The following is an 18,646-nucleotide window of genomic DNA, read 5'->3' on the forward strand; positions in this document are numbered from 1 at the left end:
ATTTTTAAGTCCTCATTACTCCTTTAATTTTCATTTTTATAACCTATTATTACCTTGCAAAAAAAAAAGGCCCTATTTTTAAAGCAAACATCATATATATATATTTTATAATTTCTGTGACTTTTTTGTTGTTGTTGTTTTTAATATTGTATTTTTGAGAACTCTAACCTCTACTCTAGATTTTTAATCTTTGCTTTTTGGTATTTGTTACCAACTTTGTACCTTTAAGAACCCAATCTTCAGTACCCATTTTTACTTGGGAGCGAGATCACTGGCCTGATTGCTCTCTCCCCCTTTTGACTCTCCTTTTTCTCCACCAGGTCGCCTCTATCTCCCCCCTCCCCCTTTTCTTCTCTACCCAACTCTGTGAATCTCTTTCTTGTTCTGGGCTGTGCAGAACACTTAGGGAACTGATTACTGGCTAGATCTGTCTCTCTCCTTTTGATTGCCCCTTTTATCCTCCTGGCCACCTCTGTCTCCTTCCTCCTCTTCTCCTCTCTGTGTAACTCTATAAACATCTCTGAGGGATCCAGACTGTGGAGAGCACATGGGGAAGTGATCACTGGCTAGCTTGTTCTCTCCCCTTTGATTCCACCTCTTCTCCTCCTGCTCACCTCTATCTCCCTCCTCCCTCTTCTCTTCTCCATGTAACTCTGTGTCCCTCACTGTGGAGAAACTTTTCATCATTAACCTAGATGTTTTATCATCGGTGCTGTATAGATAGAGAAGTCTTGAGGCTACTGTAAGAATAAGACTGAAAACCAGAGGCAGGAGGCTTAAGTCCAAATCCTGAGAACACCAGAGAACTCCTGAATCCAGGGAACATTAATTGATAGGAGCTCATCAAATGCCTCCATACCTACACTGAAACCTAGCACCACCCAAGGGCCAACAAGCTCCAGAGCAAGACATACCACACAAATCCTCCAGCCACACAGGAACACAGCCCTGAGCTTCAATATACAGGCTGCCCAAAGTTACACCAAGCCCATTGGCATCTTAAAACTCATTACTGGACACTTCATTGCACTCCAGAGAGAAGAAATCCAGCTCCACTCACCAGAACCCTGACACAAGCTTCCATAACCAGGAAACCTTGACGAGCCACCCGTCCAACCCCACCCACAGTGAGGAACCTCCACAATAAAGAGGAACCACAAACTGCCAGAATACGGAAAGGCCACCCCAAACACAGCAATATAAACAAGATGAAAAGGCATAGAAATACCCAGCAGGTATAGGAACAGGATAAATGCCCACCTAACCAAACAAAAGAGGAAGAGATAGGGAATCTCCCTGATATATGAATATTCTGAATAATGATAGTGAAAATGATCCAAAATCTTGAAAACAAAATTGGAGTTACAGATAAATAGCCTGGAGACAAGGATCAAGAAGATGCAAGAAACGTTTAACAAGGACCTAGAAGAAATAAAAAAGAGTCAATATATAATAAATAATGCAATAAATGAGATCAAAAACACTCTGGAGGGAACCAACAGTAGAATAATGGAGGCAGAAGATAGGATAAGTGAGGTAGAAGATAGAATGGTAGAAATAAATGAAACAGAGGAAAAAAGAAAAAAGAATGAAAAGAAATGAGGACAACCTCAGAGACCTCTGGGACAATATTAAATGCCCCAACATTAAAATCATAGGAGTCCCAGAAGAAGAAGACAAAAAGAAAGACCATGAGAAAATACTTGAAGAGATAATAGTTGAAAAGTTCCCTAAAATAAGGGGAAGGAAATAATCACCCAAGTCCAAGAAACCTAGAGAGTCCCAAACAGGATTAACCCAAGGCAAAACACCCTGAGACACATATTAATCAAATTAACAAAGATCAAACACAAAGAACAAATATTAAAAGCAGCAAGGGAAAAACAACAAATAACACACACGGGGACTACCATAAGGATAACAGCTGATCTTTCAATAGAAACTCTTCAGGCCAGACAGGAATGGCAGGACATACTTAAAGTGATGAAAGAAAATAACCTACAGCCCAGATTACTGTACCCAGCAAGGATCTCATTCAAATATGAAGGAGAAATCAAAAGCTTTACAGACAAGCAAAAGCTGAGAGAATTCAGCACCACCAAACCAGCTCTCCAACAAATGCTAAATGATCTTCTCTATACAGGAAACAAAGAAAGACTGTATAAACTCGACCCCAAAACAATAAAGAAAATGGCAACGGGATCATATTTATCAATAATTACCTTAAATGTAAATGGGTTGAATGCCCCAACCAAAAGACACAGACTGGATGGATGGATACTAAAACAAGACTCCTATATATCTTGTCTACAAGAGACCCACCTCGAAACAAGGGACACATACAGACTGAAAGTAAAGGGCTAGAAAAAGATATTCCATGCAAATAGAGACCAAAAGAAAGCAGGAGTAGCAATACTCATATCAGATAAAATAGATTAAAACAAAGGCTGTGAAAAGAGACAAAGATGGACACTATATAATGATCAAAGGATCAATCCAATAAGAAGATATAACAATTATAAATATATATGCACCCAACATAGGAGCACCACAACATGTAAGACAAACGCTAACAAGTATGAAAGGGGAAATTAACAATAACACAATAATAGTGGGAGACTTTAATACCCCTCTCACACCTATGGATGGATCAACTAAACAGAAAATTTACATGGAAACTTTAAATGATACAATAGACCAGTTAGACCTAATTGATATCTATAGGACATTTCACCCCAAAACAATGATTGCACCTTTTTCTCAAGCACACACAGAATCTTCTCCAGGATAGATCACATCCTGGGCCATAAATCTAGCCTTGGTAAATTCAAAAAAATTGAAATCATTCCAAGCATCTTTTCTGACCACAATGCAGTAAGATTAGATGTCAATTACAGGAGAAAAACTATTAAAAATTCCAACATATGGAGGCTGAACAACATGCTGCTGAATAACCAACAAATCACAGATGAAATCAAAATATGCACAGAAATGAATGATAATGAAAATACAACAACCCAAAACCTATGGGACACTGTAAAAGCAGTGCTAAGGGGAAGGTTCATAGCAATACAGGCTTACCTCAAGAAACAAGAAAAAAGTCAAATAAATAACCTAACTCTACACCTAAAGCAACTAGAAAAGGAAGAAATGAAGAACCCCAGGGTTAGTAGAAGGAAAGAAATATTAAAAATTAGGGCAGAAATAAATGCAAAAGAAACAAAAGAGACCATGGCAAAAATCAACAAAGCCAAAAGTGGGTTCTTTGAGAAGATAAATAAAACTGGCAAACCATTAGCCAGACTCATCAAGAAACAAAGGAAGAAAAATAAAATCAACAAAATTAGAAATTAAAATGGAGAGATCACAACAGACAACACAGAAATACAAAGGATCATAAGAGACTATTATCAGCAACTATATGCAAATAAAATGCACAACTTGGAAGAAATGGACAAATTCTTAGAAAAGTACAACTTTCCAAAACTGAACCAGGAAGAAATAGAAAATGTTAACAGATCCATCACAAGCACGGAAATTGAAACTGTAATCAGAAATCTTCCAACAAACAAAAGCCCAGGACCAGATAGCTTCACAGCTGAAATCTACCAAAAATTTAGAGAAAAGCTAACACCTATCCTACTCAAAATTCTTCCAGAAAATTGCAGAGGAAGGTAAACTTCCAAACTCATTCTATGAGGCCACCATCACCCTAATACCAAAACCTGACAAAGATGCCACAAAAAAAGAAAACTACAGGCCAATATCACTGATGAACATAAATGCAAAAATCCTTAACAAAATTCTAGCAAACAGAATCCAACAACATATTAAAAAGATCATACATGATGATCAAGTGGGCTTTATCCCAGGGATGCAAGGATTCTTCAATATCTGCAAATCAATCAATGTAATACACCACATTAACAAACTGAAAAATAAAAACCATGTGATTATCTCAATAGATGCAGAGAAAGTCTTTGACAAAATTCAACATTCATTTATGATAAAAACCCTCCAGAAAGCAGGAATAGAAAAAAGTACTTCAACATAATAAAAGCTATATATGACAAACCCACAGCAAACATTATCCTCAATGGTGAAAAATTGATAGCATTTCCCCTACAGTCAGGAACAAGACAAGGGTGCCCACTCTCACCACTACTATTCAACATAGTTTTGGAAGTTTTGGCCACAGCAATTTGAGCAGAAAAAGAAATAAAAGGAATCCAGATTGGAAAAGAAGAAGTAAAACACTCACTGTTTGCAGATGACATGATCCTCTACATAGAAAACCCTAAAGACTCCACCAGAAAATTACTAGAGCTAATCAATCAATATAATAAAGTAGCAGGATATAAAATCAACACACAGAAATCCCTTGCATTCTTACACACTAACAATGAGAAAACAGAAAGAGAAATTAAGGAAATATTTCCATTCACCACTGCAAAGAAAAGAATAAAATACTTAGGAATATATCTACCTAAAGAAACAAAAGACCTATATATAGAAAACTATAAAACACTGAAGAAAGAAATCAAAGAGGACACAAATAGCTGGAGAAATATACTGTGTTCATGGATTGGAAGAATCAATACAGTGAAAATGAGTATACTATCCAAAGCAATCTATAGATTCAATGCAATCCCTATCAAGCTACCAACAGTATTCTTCACAGAACTAGAACAAATAATTTCACAATTTGTATGGAAATACAAAAACCTCGAATAGCCAAAGCAATCTTGAGAAAGAAGAATGGAACTGGAGGAATCAACCTGCCTGACTTCAGTCTCTACTACAAAGCCACAGTCATCAAGACAGTATGGTACTGGCACAAAGACAGAAATATAGATCAATGGAACAGAATAGAAAGCCCAGAGATAAATCCACACACCTATGGACACTTTATCTTTGACAAAGGAAGCAAGAATATACAATGGAGAAAAGACAATCTCTTTAACAAGTGGTGCTGGGAAAACTGGTCAACCACTTGTAAAAGAATGAAACTAGAACACTTTCTAACACCATACACAAAAATAAACTCAAAATGGATTAAAGATCTAAACATAAGACCAGAAACTATAAAACTCCTAGAGGAAAACACAGGCAAAACACTCTGCAACATAAACCACAGCAGGATCCTCTATGACCCACCTCCCAGAATATTGGAAATAAAAGCAAAAATAAACAAATGGGACCTAATTAAAATGAAAAGCTTCTGCACAACAAAGGAAACTATAAGCAAGGTGAAAAGACAGCCTTCAGAACGGGAGAAAATAATAGCAAATGAAGCAACAGACAAAGGACTAATCTCAAAAATATACAAGCAACTCCTGCAGCTCAATTCCAGAAAAATAAATGACCCAATCAAAAAGTGGGCCAAAGAACTAAACAGACATTTCTCCAAAGAAGATATACAGATGGCTAACAAACACATGAAAAGATGCTCAACATCACTCATTATCAGAGAAATGCAAATCAAAACCACAATGAGGTACCATTTCACACCAGTCAGGATGGCTGCTATCCAAAAGTCTACAAGCAATAAATGCTGGAGAGGGTGTGGAGAAAAGGGAACCCTCTTACACTGTTGGTGGGAATGCAAACTAGTACAGCCACTATGGAGAACAGTGTGGAGATTCCTTTAAAAAACTGGAAATAGAACTGTCATATGACCCAGCAATCCTACTGCTGGGCATACACACCGAGGAAACCAGAACTGAAAGAGACCCATGTCCCCCAATTTCATCACAGCACTGTTTAGAATAGCCAGGACATGGAAGCAACCTAGATGTCCATCAGCAGATGAATGGATAAGAAAGCTGTGGTACATTTACACAATGGAATATTACTCAGCCATTAAAAAGAATACATTTAAATCAGTTCTAATGAGGTGGATGAAACTGGAGCCTATTATACAGAGTGAAGTAAGCCAGAAAGAAAAACACCAATACAGTATACTAATGCATATATATGGAATTTAGAAAGATGGTAACGATGGCCCTGTATGTGAGACAGCAAAAGAGACACAGATGTATAGAACAGCCTTTTGGACTCTGTGGGAGAGGGCGAGGGTGGGATGATATGGGAGAATGGTGTTGAAACATGTAAATTATCATATGTGAAATGAATCGCCAGTCCAGGTTCGATGCATGATACAGGGTGCTCGGGGCTGGTGCACTGGGATGACCCAGAGGGATGGGATGGGGAGGGAAGTGGGAGGGAGGTTCAGGATGGGGAACACATGTACACCCATGGTGGATTCATGTCAATGTATGGCAAACCCAATACAATATTATAAAGTAAAATAAATAAATAAATAAATAAAACGGGGGAGGGGGGAGGAAAAAAGAATAAAAGTAAAACTTACCTATCCACAGGATAGGTAAGAACCTTCCAACCACCCGTCAAATATTTGATGTTCCTCTGCAAGAGATTGAAACACGGGAGTTTCAAAAGAGACTGTGGATAAATCAAAGTTGAACTACCAAGCATAAGTGCTCAATAAATGAATTAATAAAAATAAATAAAATGAATCAGCTTCACACTTAATGTTAACATTAATATCATTGGTATCATACATGAGGACAAGATTCTAGGCTCAATGAACCAGGGTCCTAGCCAGCAGCTTAATCACTACGGTAATTCTTTTGTCCTTTGTGATTAGCAACAACATGCAAAATTTAAAGAATAAGTCAAATTTGGTTTTTCTTTCAGTTAATATTTAACTTGTTTGTTATCTTTATGAGGTTGCTAAGTTAAAAAAACAATTACTGTTCACCAAGAAATTGATTTTCAGACTGATTTGGCTTAAGTATGGTCACTTGGACTTTGATCACTGGCATTTCATCAGAATATCTCAATTTTCCATACACTCTGGAATATCATGTTTCAGAATCCCCTCTCAAAAGCATTTCTTTAAGAATGAGATTGGTTTTTCTTTTTTTAATTCTTGATTGAGAAATAGAAAATATACCTAAAGTTCAAGTAATTAATTCTTTCCTCCTTTTTTATTTCTCCTTAAAATCCACTCCTTAAAATCCATTTCTCCTTAAAATCTCCTTAAAATGTCTGCTCCAGCTTTACATGAAAGTAAGTAACTGAGAAGCAGGGTTTAGTTAGGGGCATGGACTCTGAGTGTATCAAGTGGATATCTGAAATTTGAGTATTTTAGAAGAGAGGTAAGTAGAAGCAAAGGCTGTTGCAAGGCTAAGAACCAATTTATCTAATAAAGTTATCCAGTAGTAACAAGTTTTCCTCTGTTTATACTTCATTCTAAATCTGTTTACGGAAGAGATTATGCCTTCAGTACCAGCCATTAGAAACTACTTGAAAATAATATTTTCTATTTAAAAGAACCTTATTTCAACCTTGGAAGTGGTGTGTTAATAATTTATCACTTGGTTTTATAATTAAGATGTAAGAACAGTTTAAGAATTTAGTAATTGCTTTTCCTTTGCTTGGACCATTTATCCTGATTTATACAAATATAACAATTTTAATATCCTAGTACTAATATTCATAAACCATTTCAAATAATTTTAATTTTTAATAATCTAAACTTCCGAAATTGAAAAGATTAGTAGATTTCACCACCCAAATACAAGTATCTTCACATGTGCATATTACCTCTCAGTTCTTATTCAAAGACTCTCTTGCTTTTTACATCGGTTGCAGTGCTAGAGTAGATACATCCCACTTCAAATAATTTATTTCTACTTCCACATTTTCTACTGTCTTAAGTCTCACTGTGGAGACAAATAATATTTTACCCTGTATATATAACATCATTTATTAATGATGCTTTATGGTTATACGTTATTGAATGTATTTGCTATTGAACAAAATGCTACCAAGATCATCTATATAGTTTGGGGGGGCTTTACTATTACCAATACTTTGTGCCATATCTCTTCTGAAATTGTTTAGGAGCTGTCAGAGTCACAGCGAAAAGAGTGATAGCATTCTCCAAAGGTTTTGACTCAAGAGAGTTTAATGAAAGGACTATGCACCAGTGTGTGGGCAGGACCAAGGGCATTAACAAGAAAAGTGAAGTACACAGAAAACAGCAACAGTAAGAAAGCCTTACCAACCTATTAAAACTGAAGTGCAAAGACAGGGAGCCTAGTGAGACATGGAATGGTAGACAAAGGGGTACCCAAAGATGAGTTGTGATTATGGATGAACACAGCCATTACTAGAACTGTAGCGAAGGTAGGAAAGGAGGGATAAACACTTCTCTCTCCTGCTTTCCCATCTCCTGCCTCGCTACCAACTGGATGAGCTCAAATGGAAGCCAGGAAAGTGGGGGGTGGGGGAGGAGAGAGATGCGGCCTGGTGATGTAGTACATAGTAGGTAACTTCCTGGGGCACAGAGAATGTATTTTCATGACGAGGTGGGATGGTAGCCAGAAACTACTAGTACAGAACTCTGTGCTGTGCTGTGCATAATCGCTCAGCTGTGTCCGACTCTTGGCAACCCCATGGACTGTTGCCCTTCAGACTCGTCTATCCATGGGGATTCTCCAGGCAAGAATCCTGGAGTGGGTTGCCATGCCCTCCTCCAGGGGATCTTCCTCACACAGGATCGAACCCACAGATTCTTTCCCATTTGAGCCACCAGGGAAGCCCAAGAATACTGGAGTGGGTAGACTATCCCTTCTCCAGGGGATCTTCCCAACCCAGGAATTGAACCTGGGGTCTCCTGCTTTGCAGGCGGTTTCTATACCAGCTGAACTACCAGGGAAGCCCTACAGAAGCACTATATTTTATTTATTCAAAAACTGAAGCAGAATAATATTTACATACTTAAAATTTCAAAAGTCTCTCAACGCTCTCTGTCCCCTTTCCTGATTTATTTTACTGTATAGCACTTGTCATGCTTTAACATATTTTATAATATATTACTTTATTTTACTTTCTAACTCTCTCACAAGAAAGCTCTTTGAAGGCAGAATTTTCTTTTTTCTCCACTGCTGTGACCTCAAGATGACTTTGTTGAATGAATGAATATATTAAGTGTGTTTAGTGAACTAAAGAAGAAATCTTCAGAAAGGAATCTTTAAAAATATAAATAACTAAAAAGTAAAAGTAAGACTCACTCTGAATATTTAAAAGTTATAATATGGATTTTTCAAAGTAAAGTTCTTGTAATTATGCCTTTTTCAAATACACTGTAATAATCACAACAAATAAAGGGACTCAAATTTAACATAATATGTAATAACAGTAAAATCAACAGAGTGCTTTCTTACTTAAAACCAATGCCATTAATATAAGATAATGCCAGAAAGAATTAAAAACAGCACAATAAATAAATGCTTTACGTGAACTGATTGTCCTTTAGAATGGCATATCTCTGAGTTGAAAGTTAAGACATACAGGAACTTCCCAGGTTGTCCAGTGGCTAAGACTTCAACCTCCCAATGCAGGAGACCCAGGTTTGATCCCTGGGTTGGGAGGATCCCCTGGAAGAGGGCACGGCAACCCACTCCAGTGTTCTTGCCTGGAGAAGGCCCATGGACAGAGGAGCCTTCTCCTTGTGGGCTACAGTCCACGGGGTCTCACAGAGTCAGACACAATTGAGCAATTAAGCACAACACAGCACAAGAGAACTAGATCCCACATGCCACAACCAAGAACTGGTGCCGCCAAATAAATAAATAAAAGATAAGATACACATCACAGTTTTAATGCTATTGCTTTTCTGTCTAAGCTCAGATCTTCTTTCTGTTCACTTGTTTTTTATTTAAGATTAAAGCTTTGAGAGACTAATGGTCCAGGATGAAGCAGATAAATAATGTTTATCCAGTCTCTACTATGTGCCAAGCACTCCAGTAGAAGCATCGCACACAAATTGTGGCAGATTGATGATAATTAATGTGTTTCTCATTTCACCCCCACCTTCACCACATCTCTAGACACTAGAATTTAAGCTCCATAAAAGCGAGACCTTATCTTTCTTGTTCACCATTGTATGACCAGTTGCTCCAGTTGCACATGGCCCACAGTTGATGCTCTGTAAGTATTTGTTGATGAAAGTTTGCACTCCTTGGCAGCAAAACTATATCAGGGAATTTGTAAGTCATTTCATTAATATCAGAATAGCAAATGACTTTGTGATTAAATCAGTAATAATATAATCAGTATATGAGACTTTTATAATACATTAGGCAATAATCATGTGAACCAATCACATCAATGATCCTATTTAACCCTTAAGAAATAAAAAATAATAACATTACCATAAACTATTACCATATACCACTACATTTTTATTGACAGTCCTTCCACCAAACATTTGTAGATTCCTACTGCACCCAAGGCAAGTGATGAACATTAAGATTTAACAAAAGGTAGTCTTTCCCTTAATAAGCTTCTGAGTTAGCAAAGATGAGACATACTTGTGTAAGAGAGATAAAAGAAAGATGCTCCTGGTACAGAGGATGTTGAGTGAGATTACCTGGCTCAGGATCCCCAATTCCCCACCTGGTAGCTGCTTGTCCTTAAACATGCTACTTTTCCTTGCAGCAAAAGCTTCAGAAACATTAAAACAAGGATAACAACAGCACATATTTCACAGTGAGAATTAAATAAAATATAAAGAATATAATGTGCTTTTTTTTAGCAAAATACCAAACATAGAGCGAGAACCTAAGTAAGTGCCAATCAACTTTAGTGCTTCAGTTCCTATTAAAGTATTATTTGACTTAATTAACTTCCATGAAGTTTGTTTTACATAAAGTCAATAAAACATTTGCTAGTATTATCTCTGATAATTGATAATCAAGACCCATTCTTATGTCACCAATTATAAATAGTCTGATTGGACAAAAAGTAATCTGCATCTCAACTTCACAGTACATGCTTCAACAAACAAGAAAATTACTAATTAACATTACTGAGTAAAATGTGACCATATGGGAATGAGTAGCCTTCCCCACTGAATTATGGGGAAAGCAAAGCTTCCATTAAAAAGGGAGAATCATCTGAAGAAACATCAATTATGTAATACTATTTTTCATATACTTGCTTCTGGCACTATTCAAGATCAAATGCCTTCTTCTACAAGGCAACTATGCTTTGATTTATAATAGTGTCTTTAATCATAAATGTTTGGGTCAGAAAGTCTTACAGAGCAAAATACTGTAGGAAACACATTGGAATAGTATAATAATTATATAAAACATGGATCACTTATTAGTACTTGAACAAGATATTTTTCCTAGAAAGTAATAATCTTGTAGGTTTTTATGTTCACAGATGTAACATTTAAAGTACAGAATCAAAAGATTGATATTTCTAATTCAGATATCATCACATAAATACATAAAACCATTAAAGAGATTTATCTGTTTTCTGGTTTATCCCACATTTCAATCTGTTTTCCACTAATGAAGTATCTAAGAAACAGAAACCAAAAGGTCCTAATTATTCAAGCCTGCAATTAAAATTCACCATTAGAAGCCTTCTGAAAGAAGTTTGACAATGAAACAATTGGCCTGGGTTTAATCCTATACACACACAAAAATGTTGTCTCTTCATTTATCTTTATTATAGTAAGAGTATTAGAACATGTGGGAGGGAAATGGCAACCCACTGCAACATTCTTGCCTGAGAAATCCCATGAACAGAGGAGTCTGGTGGGCTACAGTCCACGGGGTCACAAAGAGTTGGACACAACTTAGCGACTAAACAGAAGCATTATAAAATGTAAATATGTGTTAAAACTGCTAAAAACTCTGGAACAATATTTTTTAAATTAATTTATTTTTAATTTAAAAAGTTAAAGTTGACTTATTCTAGACATCATTTGACAGAGTACATCAAAAAGAAGTAAAATATTATGAGATTTTTGTTGCAAGCCAGACTCATATACTTTCAAAGGAAAAGTGAGCATTGTTAAATGTCTTCAAGATTAATGGTAAGACACTCTGAATTGACCATGTCACAAAATAGCAAAGGAATGTGTAACTTATACAGTCTTCACATATATATGCTATGATTTTTAGAGACAGTTTTCATTTTGACTATTTATTCATACAGTAATATGCTGTGTTAGTTGCTCAGTCATGTCCATCTCTTTGTGACCCCATGGACTGTAGCCCACCAGGCTCCCAAAAAAATAATGTTTCATTTCATCATCTTGTTTTATTCAGATTTAAGCACATAGCTATGGCATGTTGAGTTTTTAAGGAGCAAAGTTAGTCCAGTTGAATGAGTTTGGGCTCCTTATTCCATATTTGAATATAATTTCCCTGGAAAGGAAAAATAGTTATAGCAGCACCTGGTATGGTGCCATAAACATAGTGGAGGATTAATAAATATGTATCACTGTTGAAATTAGAAGAAACACTGATCACTCATGGGTATGCTGGAATAGGACCATACTGCTTGCACAAAAGTATAAATGTTTGGTGTGGCATCTGAATTTTTAGACATTTTTTGTAAATCATATTGTGTAGGAGGGCTAATCTGCTACAGAAAGTATAAAACAGTATTGATAACTATGATTAAGATATATTAAAATACAAAGAACTGTTTAGAAAAGCAGACTCCACAGGCTGCTGAAAATTCTTACGCTTTTGTGTTGTGATCCGACTGGCCTTGGCAGCAGATTCAGAAGAGAACCCCAGCTGCAGACCTGTAGGAGAGACAGGAGTAAGCCAAGACTGTGGAGGCAGGGCCAGCATGACGGACAGAGCTCCCCCCAATTTCAGCTTCTAAGGGGACTCAAAAACTTGAGTCCAGTCCAGATGAATGTTGATAGTCATCATCTCCTGAGGGGGAGCTGAGGGGGAGCATGGCACTGGAGAATGGTTATGTGGGAAATGTTATTATCCAACGGATGACAGTTTTATGTTTACAGAGGAAGGGGATATCTGGCTCGTAAGACGGCCTCAGCCAGTGGGCGGCAGAGAGGAGAATATCAGGATATCATCCAGATCCCCCAGAGAGAAAGAGCTGGCAAGACGAGTGAGGTTCTGAGGCCCAGACGATTTGGCCAGGGTTCAGGGCTGCAATCCATTACCAGCAAAAAACGAAGTGCAAATGCAGAACAGAGGCAAGAGTCAAGGTACACAGTGGGGCCGGGGTCAGGACCAACGAGCTTACCACTGGTGGCCACATAGATGTTTACACGGGTTCACTCAACAGCAGGCTTAGGACAACAGATGAGTCCCAGACATCGTTTACTGATAGGAATGGACTCCTGACACCCTGCCAAGCTTGAGTCTCATCTGAGTAACAACTGGATGGTGTTGTGTCTACAGGTCGATGTCATGCAGTAGCTGCTTGCTGGGCACAGCTACACAGGGGCTGTCGGTCTTCCCTGGTGGCTCAGTGGTAAAGAGTCTGCCTGCAGTGCAGGAGACCTGGGTTTGATCCCTGGGTCGGGAAGATCCCCTGGAGGAGGTCATGGCAAACCACTCCAGTATTCTTGCTGGAGAATCCCATGCACAGAGGAGCCTGGTGGGCTACAGTCCATGGGGTCACACAGATTTGCACGCGATTGAAGCGACTAAGCAGCAGCAGCAACATGCAGGGGCTGTCATTAATTATTTATTTTGGAATAAATTTAAATCAATCCAAAACTGTATTAAAATGGGAGACTCATTTATATACTAGAACGTTAGAGCCACAAAAAGTACCTTTCCCTTTTTGTTCACTGAAGTAGGCCATGTGCCTAGCTGGCACATGGTTAGCATTTAACAAGTATTTGTCAAATTAAAGAATAAATTAGACATATATTAAGTGCCATGCAAATGACCTGAAAGCTTCTATGTGTGCCTGAAGGCGACCCTTATCTCCTGTAGCCACAGGGCTGAAATTGCTGAAAATCAAACTCAGAACTCCATGTACAAAAGCAACAGGAAGGCCAGGCTGGCCACCCAACTTTATGCCACCTTGAAGAGATGATCTCTGATGGCAAAGGCTACTAGGGAAGGGAAAAATTAAAAGTTTTATTCCCTCCCAAGCTCACTTCAGTTGTTCTGTTTCAATATCAGATCTTATGATCACTATCAGTCCTCTATAGTCAATCTAAGAAATCTGCAAACTGAATTTATTGATACTCCTATATAGGGCCATTCATCCATAAGTTCGAGACAGGGCCAGGACATAATTTTTTAAGTGACATACTATGAGTGAGAAAAAAGTGTCATCATTACTTTATTTATATAAATTACCTACTTTTCTCACATACAGGTTCACATTAAAATGAGTGGGGAAGGAGTAAGAATAAAAACTCTTCAACCTTAGTCCCAAGGCTAATCTTATATATCTTAATATTTTCAATCCCATTTGTTAAAAATTCATATTAAGGGAGGTTGAAACATCGGGGGTACCAGGCATTAGATGGCATCATCAAACAGATGTATGCCACATCCATTAAAAGCAGCCAAGTCTGTCCAGCAGCAGTAAATCGGAGCACATGGCATTCCTTCCATATGGCCTATTTCCTGTTACCTTATCTTTCTTGCTGATTCCTATTATTTGGATCCCATTTGGGGTTTCTAGTGTTTTTTTCTATTTGACTCTCAACATTGCTCCCTCAATAATATAATAATTGCCTCTGAATCTACCACACAGCCACTTTCCCTTTACATTATTTCTGAGGGCACCAGCAGATTTCTAGGACTGATTGCAATGTGCCTAAGTCTGGTGTTGGTATGGTCTGTGAAGTACATGGTGTTAGGATCCATGAGTGTGCCATGGAAAATATATCAAGATGGGCATAAGATCTAAAACTGGATTATAGTGATCATTACACAATGTATACATACCATTGAACCACATACTTAGAATAGGTGTATCTTATGATTCATAAGTTATACCTCAGTAAAGCTTAGAAGAAAAAGTTTGTTCAGATAATGGAAGTAGGTGGGACAAGGTTGGACTGATACTGAATTCATCTGAAGAATGATGAAGATCTATCATCAAGACAAGGGCTGACCACATAGAAATCTAGCTCAACGGAGCAAAGCATGGGATCTATCAGTTACATCAGTTCCCAGTCATGGGAAGACTGGGAAACTATTGAAAAACTCAATTGTTTTGGTATTGGTCATTCAGCATAGTTGACATTGGGACTCCAACACTGGGTCTCAGTCTCTGGGAAGAACAGTGCAACAAGAATAATGCAACAAGAGTTTGCATTTGTCATTTCGAGCCTTGGTATGTAAACCAACTCTGTCTGATTTAAGGACACAAAAAAATGATTTATTACCAAGGTATGTGGGCTTCCCTAGTGGCTCAGCTGGTAAAGAATCCACCTGCAATGCGGGAGACCTGGGTTCAATCCCTGGGTTGGGAAGATCCCCTGGGGAAGGGAAAGGCTATCCACTCCAGTATTCTGGCCTGGAGAATTCCATGGACTGTATAGTCCGTGGGGTCCAAAGAGTCGGACATGACTGAGTGACTTTTCACTCATGTTGTTGTTGCTGTTCAGTTGCTAAGGTCTGTCTAACTCTTTGAGACTCCATGGAATGTAGCCCACCACCAGGCTCCTCTCTCCTTGGGATTTCCCAGGCAAGAACACTGGAGTGGGTTGCCATTTCCTTCTCCAGGGGATCTTCCTGACCCAGGGATCATACCTGTGTCTCCTGCATTGGCAGGAGGATTCTGCCGAACCACGAGGGAAGCTCCTTGCAAAGGCATGAAGTCATTCATAGAACGGAATAAAAAGCTGAACAATCCAGCAATGGTGAGAACACTACAGGAAACAGGACAATTCCAATAATCCAGTAGTCAGAATGAATGAATTCTCTCTTTGGAGCATAGCCATCAGTCTAATAATCAGCAACTGTGTTACTCCATTCAAGATTTAATTTCCAGAGAGAGGTCTGATTGTCCTTGCTTAGTTCAAGTGTTCATGTCTTGACCTTAAAAGGGTAAAGTTCTTTCACTGACATCCCCTCCAAAAGCACATGCAATGGGAGAGGCATTCTTTTCCATAAGAAAATCAATGTATTTTCACCAAAATAAGAAGGGAGAGGTGTTGGGCAGAAAACACACACATGTACATGTCCTTTATTCTAAGATATTACCAATGCATGAAATTTGAAGTTTATTTTCTAGATAATCTGACCATGAAAGTCAGGGCCTCTGCAGCTAGTATAAGATTAGAATAATTGCTGTAGTTTCTCAGAAAAGAGGCTAGAAAGAACACAACTGGGCCTCAATTCTGTAAGAGTCCTGGAGTTACTACAAGGAAAACTAGAGGTTGGGCATAAACAATCTAACTTTATAAATAGGGTGAAGAAGGGCCATGGGAGGAAGATTCAGATGCGCAAATCTCCAGAGAAAAGAAATGAGTAGCTATGACTCAGAGAGCAAAGACAGAATGTGGTGATCATTCCAGGGCAACAAACGTGTCCAGCATACATTAGACTAGTAGTCAGCCCACAGCACCCACATCTGTCCTCTCTCATTACTCCCAGCCAAGTTCCCAGTGGGTTTAAGTCAGTTTAACCAAGACTTTCTTCAGTAGAATGAGTTCAGTAATTAGGGATCAGTGTTTACTAGTAAACTCAGTTGTGTTTTTTCCAAGAAATTTTCAAGTTTAAGAAATTAAAGTTCTTGAATTTCTAAGAAGTAAAGATTAAAATAAAAACTAGTGGTAAGGAGGTTTTCAGTTTTTTTCAGTTTTTAAGAATTTTAACAGAGGCTTTGACATTTTCTGAGTGATACAGAAAGAACAAAATTCAGTCAAGATAGAATTAGTTAGTGCCTGTTGTCTATAGAGCATGTGACAGATAGTGGAAATATAAAGATGAACAGCCACCATCATTACCCTCAAAGTACTTGCTAGAGACTGAATGTTGGCATCCCTGCCTCCCCCGACTCCAGTATTCATATGTTAAATCTTAATGCCCAAGGTGTCAGTATTTGGAGATTGGGGCTTTGCGGGTGATTAGGTCATGAACATAAAAAAAATCATGAATGGGTTAGTGCCCTTTCAAGGAGGCTCCAGAGAGCTCCCTTACCCCCTCTGTCATGTGTGGACACAGAAGGAAAATAGCAAACAGGAAGTGGAACCTCACCAGATATCAAATTGGTCAGCACCTTGATCTTGGACTTTCCAGACTCTAGAACTGTGAACCAGTCCATCCTAAAGGAGATGAGTCCTGAGTGTTCATTGGACAGACTGATGTTGAAGCTGAAACTCCAATACGTTGGCACCTGATTCGAAGAGCTGACTCATTTGAAAAGACCCTGATGCTGGGAACGATTGAGGGCAGGAGGAGAAAGGGCCAACAGAGGATGAGATGGTTGGATGGCATCGCTGACTCGATGGACATGCGGTTGGGTAAACTCTGGGTGTTGATAATAGACAGGGAGGCCTGGCATGCTGCAGTCCCAACCTAGGTACCCAACCTAGGTACCGAACCCACATCTCCTACATTGGCAGGTGGATTTTTTACCACTGAGATACCTGGAAAGCCTTCTGTCATCATACACAGTTACAATAACTTTTTCTTATGATTATGAGGACTTTTAAGATCTACTCTTCTTGGCAACTTTCACATATGCAATATATTATTATTAACCATAGTCATCATGCTATACATTAATACACAGGACTTATTTATTTTATAACTGGAAATTTTTACCTTTTGACTCACTTTTAATAGGTGGACAACGTAGGCAATAAGCATTCCAGCCAGAGCAAATAGTATGAAAAATTATGAGAGCGTGTGGTATGTTCCTCCTTTAAATATAAAAAAAACTAACATCACCAAGGAACGACATAAAGCATAATGTTTCTGGGGAGGGGATGGGAGAGGGATGATGTGCTCCAGAAGGCTCGCTGAAGGTCCTGCACATCAAGTGGTTGAGGCATGCCACTGGAAAATGCAGAACAGGAAAGCATGTTCAAGTGCTTTGAAAAACCATAAGGAGGATATTGATTAAAGAAGGATGAGAAATTCTGCTCCCAAAGGCTTCCTCATCATGCAGGTAAGACAGGATGAGTGGATACAGAGAGAATGGAACAGTCACTAATATAATAACAAAAAAGTTAACATTTATAAAACTCTATTTGTTGAACACTGACACTGTGAATCCAGGTTCTGAAATTTTACTTCCTAAGTTCAAACATTGTGTCTCCATCCATCATTAGCCATCATAGCAAATTGTTCAGCTTCTCTATACCTTAGTTTTCTTATCTATAAACCAGGACCTACTTCATTGTACTATGAGGATTAATTGGTTACTATATGAAACACATTAAAAAATGTTAGCAATTATTGCTAACACATTAGTAATTATTGTTATCTCATTTAACAGATGATTAAGCTTTACTATATTTAGATTAAGCATTGGGTTGGCCAAAAACTTCATTCAAGTTATTCCATAGCATCTTAAGGAAAAACCCAAATGAACATTTTGGCCAACACAATATTCCCAAGGATAGATCACTTCTATACAAATGTATTTCAAACTTATATTTGTCTACTCTAGAACATGAGCATATAATTTCTAGTAAATGACTCCAAGTCATCTAACAGACTATTCTCAGTGATAGAAGCTTGAGAGAAAGGGGTAAAGATCTCAGTTTATTGATGATCTGTGATATGAACGTTTTATTTACACTTCAGATTTCAACAAAAGAAAAGACTTGACACATGGACATCATCAGATG

The 18,646-nt window shown here is 38.1% G+C and overlaps 1 long non-coding RNA gene across 1 annotated transcript in view; it reads right to left on the minus strand.

The window, feature by feature from the left end:
* Positions 1-6,373: 6,373 nt before the first annotated feature.
* The window catches only part of LOC110130892 (uncharacterized), a 28,723-nt gene continuing 16,450 nt past the window's right edge, over positions 6,374-18,646 (minus strand). Inside the window, exons 2-3 of the long non-coding RNA XR_002312007.2 lie at positions 12,584-12,646; positions 6,374-6,429 (exon numbers count right to left, since the gene is read on the minus strand). This is a non-coding gene — a long non-coding RNA (uncharacterized lncRNA). The remainder of the gene's footprint in view (positions 6,430-12,583; positions 12,647-18,646) is intronic.

The sequence above is a fragment of the Odocoileus virginianus genome, chromosome 34 (genome assembly GCF_023699985.2).
Source record: "Odocoileus virginianus isolate 20LAN1187 ecotype Illinois chromosome 34, Ovbor_1.2, whole genome shotgun sequence".
Classification (NCBI taxonomy): domain Eukaryota; kingdom Metazoa; phylum Chordata; class Mammalia; order Artiodactyla; family Cervidae; genus Odocoileus; species Odocoileus virginianus.